Here is a 4,561-nt window from a genome sequence, read left to right as displayed (position 1 = left end):
AATGTAATCAAAATTACCCATTTTGTATTTCATAATGTTCTCTGTCTCTTGTTTGGTCATAAATACTTCTGTTCTCCATAAATCTGACAGGTAAACTATTCCTTGTTCCCCCAGTTTGCTTATGGTATGAGCCTTTATATATAAATTATGAACCAATTTTGACTTATTTTGGTATAGGGTGTAAGGTTTTGGTCTATGCCTAGTTTCTGCCATACTCTTTTGCAGTTTTCCCATAAGTTTTTGTCAAATAGTGAGTTCTTATCCCAGAATCTGGGGTCTTTGGGTTTGTCAAACAGTAGATTACTATGGTCATTGACTACTGTAACTTACATACCTAAGCTATTCCACTGATCCACTACTCTATTTCTTAGCCAGTACCAAGTAGTTTTGATGATTGCTGCTTTATAATACAATTTAATATCTGGAATGGCTAGTCCACCTTCCCTAGAATTTTTCATTAGTTCCCTTGATATTCTGAATCTTTTTTCTTCCAAATGAATCTTATCATTTCTTAGCTCTATAAAATAATTTTTGGTAGTTTGATTGGTATCAAACCAAATAAGTAAATTAGTTTAGGTGGAATTGTCATTTTTATTAGATTAGCTCAGCCTACCCATGAGGAACTGATGTTTTTCCAGTTATTTAGATAAGACTTTATTTGTGTGCAAAGTGTTTTGTAATTGTGTTCATATGGTTCCTGGGCTTGTTTTGGTAGATAGACTCCTAAATATTTTATAATATCTACAGTAACTTTAAATGGAATTTCTGTTTCTATCCATTGCTGTTGGGCCTTGTTGCAAATATATAGAAATGCTGATGATTATGTGGATTTTTTTTTATAGCCTGCAACTTTGCTAAAGTTGTTTATTATTTCAAGTCATTTTTTACTTGATTCTCAGGATTCTCTAAGTATATCATCATATTATCTGCAAAGAGTGATAGCTTTGTTTCTTCATTGCCTATTCTAATACATTCAATTTCTTTTTCTTCTCTTATTGATAAAGCTAACATTTGAGCAGCTCTGGTGATAATGGACATCCTTCTTTCACCCTCGATCTTATTGGACATGCTTCTAGTTTATCCCCATTACATATAATCCTTGCTGATGGTTTTAGGTAGATTCTCCTTATCATTTTAAGGAAGACTCCATTTATACCTATGCTCTCTAGTGTTTTTAATAGGAATGGGTGTTGTGTTTTGTCAAAACCTTTTTCAGCATCTATTGAGATAATCATGTTTCTGTTAGTTTTGTTGTTGATGCAGTCAGTTATGCTGATAGCTTTCCTAATAATTGAACCAGCTTTGCATTCCTGGTATAAATCCTACCTGGTTGTAGTGTGCTATTCTGATGATAAGTTGCTGTAATCTATTTGCTAATATTTTATTTAAAATTTATGCATCTATATTCATTAGGGAAATTGGTTTATAACTTTCTCTGTGTTGACTCTTCCTGGTTTAGGTATCAGCACCATATTTGTATCTTAAAAGAATTTGGTAAGATTCCTTCTTTGCCTATTTTCTCAAATAGTCTATATAGTATTGGAATTAATTGTTCTTTAAATGTTTGAGAGAATTCGCTTGTAAATACACCTGGCCCTGGAGATTTTTTTCTAGAGAGTTCCTTGATGGCTTGTTCCATTTCTTTTTCTGGGGTCATTTAAGTATTTAACCTCCTCTTCTATTAAGCTGGGCAATTCATATTTTTGTAAATATTCATCCATTTCATTAAGATTGTCAAATTTATTAACATACAGTTGGGCAAAATAGTTCCTAATTGTTATTTTAATTTATTCTTCATTGGTGGTGAATTCACCCTTTTCATTTTTGATTTTCTTCTTTCTTTTTTTAATTAAATTAAGGTTTATCTGTTTTTATTGTTTTTTCATAAAACCAGGTCTTAGTTTTATTTATTAGTTCAATAGTTTTGTTAATTTCAATTTTATTAATCTCTTCTTTTATTTTCAGTATTTCTAATTTGGTGTTTAATTGGGGATTTTTAATTTGTTCTTTTTCAAGTTTTTTGTTGTTGTTGTTGCATGCCCAATCCAGTGATATCCTCTTTCTCTATTTTATTCATGTAAGCATTTAGAAATATAAAACTTGCCCTAAGAGCTGCTTTCTCTGAATCCTGTAGGTTTTGCTATGTTGTCTCATTATTGTTATTCTTTTGGATGAAGTTATTGATTGTTCTTATGATTTGTTGTTTGACCCATTTATTTTTTATGACTACATTTTTAGTTTCCAATTACTTTTAATCTATCTTTACATGGCCCCTTATTGTACATAATTTTTATTGTATCATGATCTGAAAAGGATTCATTTAATATTTCTGCCTTTCTGTATTGCATTGTGAGGTTTTTATGCCCTAGTACATTGTCAGTTTTTGTGTATGTGCCATGTACTGCTGAGAAAAAAGTATATTCCTTTCTATCCCCATTCAGTTTTCTCCAGAGGTTTATCATACCTAACTTTTCTGATGTTTGATTCACCTCCTGGACTTCTTTCTTGTTTATTTTGTGAATAGATTTATCTAGTTCAAAGAGGGGAAGGTTGAAGTCCTCCACTAGTTTTGCTGTCAATTTCTTCCTGTAACTCCCCGAACTATTCCTCCAAGAATTTAGATGCTATACCACTTGGTGCATATGTATATTTAGTAATGATATTACCTCATTGTCTGTGGTGCCTTTTAGCAGCATGTGGTTTCTTTCCTTATCTCTTTTAGTAAGATCTATTTTTGCTTTTGCTTTGTCCGAGATCAGGATTGCTACTATTGCTTTTTTTTTTAACTTCAGCTGAAGCATGATATATTCTACTCCAGCCTTTTAATTTTATCCTGTGTGTATCCCTCTGTTTCAAATGTGTTTCTTATAAACAACATATTGTAGGATTGTGGTTTTTATACCATTCTGCTATCTGTTTCCATTTTATGGGAGAGTTCATCCCATTCACATTCACAGTTAGAATTACTATCTGTGTCTTTCTCTCCATCCTATTCTGCTACCCCATTTATACTTTTCTTTGTCCTTTCTCCCCTTCCCTTCTCACTAGTGTTTTCCTTTTGACCACCACTTCCCTCAGTCCACTCTCTCTTTTATTAGCCCCCTCCCTTTTCTTCCTCTTTACACTTACTAGTATTTTTTTTCTTTTTCTTTTCTGTTTTTTTTTTGATTCAAAATTTATTGAAGAAAACTATTTCATACATCAAGAAAGAAGGGGACTGGCCCCTAGGAGTACCTGGGGAGAGTAAAATGGAAGAAACCCCTGGAATTAATCAGGGGTCACTTGTAGAATTCATGTTCTTACTGGTCCTTCATAATGACTGTTTTATATGCCTTCTCAAAATCTTTGGCCAGCACAATGTATCAATTCTTATGAACAGCTAATATTCTACTCTCCTGACAGATAGAATTAATATCAACTCCAGAAATCTTATGTGGGTGGGTGACATAATTTTCCACCTCCTCTGAGAAGTTCATCTTGCTGGTGATAGTAGAAAAATTAATCTTTTCTGTTGATGGTCAGGCAATAGAAACTCAATCTTATAGTAAAGCTGGCCAGGCCTGAGTAAGGCAGGATCCAGTGTGTCTGCTAGGTTTGTGGCCATGATAACCTTGACATCGACATTCTGGTCAAATCCATCTACCTGATTCAAAAGTTCAAGCAGGATCCTCTGAACCTCCTGGAAAGCCCCAGTTTGGGCATCAGATAGCTTGATAACAATGACATCAGTCTTATTGATGAAAATGATGGCAGGTGCATTCTCTTTGGCCAAGTGGAAAACATCCCAAACTTTTCGAGGTCTCTCACCTAGGTACTTCTGCACAAATTCTGAAGCCACAACCCTGATAAATGCAGCTGCTGTGTGATAGGCCACAGCCTTTGCCAACATAGTCTTTTCACAGCTGGGGGGCCTGTACATGAGAACCCCTCATGGTAAATCAATTCCAATCTGTTTATAGAGCTTGAAGTGGATCAGTGGGAGTTCCACAACCTCCCTTACCTCCTACTTCCGAATATCCATGCCACCAATACCAGCATACATGACACCAGTCAGCATCATGATGCAGCTGTCAGCTTCTGGGGGCAGAATGTCCACCAGAGTATTGCTGTGTTTGTCGAGGACCACAGAAGCATTAGGATGTTATTTTCTGGATTTTCAGAGGTCAGTAAGAGAAGGTGAGAGCAGCTTACTTCTTACTCTGCCATCTTGGTTCCTGGAAGCAGAACTCTAAGACAGTTTCTAAGGTCCTATGATGAAAATGGCTGTCCACCTCCAGAGAAAGAACTGATGGCCTGAATACATATCAAAGCATATTTTGTAACTTTCTTTTTTTTCTTTCTTTTTTTTTTGTTCTGTGTTTTCTTTCACAATGTGGCTAATATGGAAATGTGTTTTGCATGATCGCACATGTATAGTGTGAATCAAATTGCCTTCTAAGGGGGGGGAGAAGAGAAGAAGTGAGGGAGAGAATTTGGAACTCAAAAGTGAAAAAAAAAAGGATGTTAAAATTGATTTATATGTAATTAGAAAATATACATACATGTATATATTTTTTAAATT

The 4,561-nt window shown here is 34.6% G+C and overlaps 1 pseudogene; it reads right to left on the bottom strand.

Moving 5' to 3' along the window:
- Positions 1-3,278: 3,278 nt before the first annotated feature.
- On the bottom strand, positions 3,279-4,141 carry LOC110199190 (26S proteasome regulatory subunit 6B pseudogene; annotated as a pseudogene).
- Positions 4,142-4,561: the final 420 nt, after the last annotated feature.

Source organism: Phascolarctos cinereus, unplaced genomic scaffold, assembly GCF_003287225.1.
Source record: "Phascolarctos cinereus isolate Bilbo 61053 unplaced genomic scaffold, phaCin_HiC Scaffold_4;HRSCAF=312, whole genome shotgun sequence".
Lineage (NCBI taxonomy): Eukaryota > Metazoa > Chordata > Mammalia > Diprotodontia > Phascolarctidae > Phascolarctos > Phascolarctos cinereus.
Note: the sequence above shows the minus strand (reverse complement) of the source record. Positions and strands in the feature narration are given on the sequence as shown.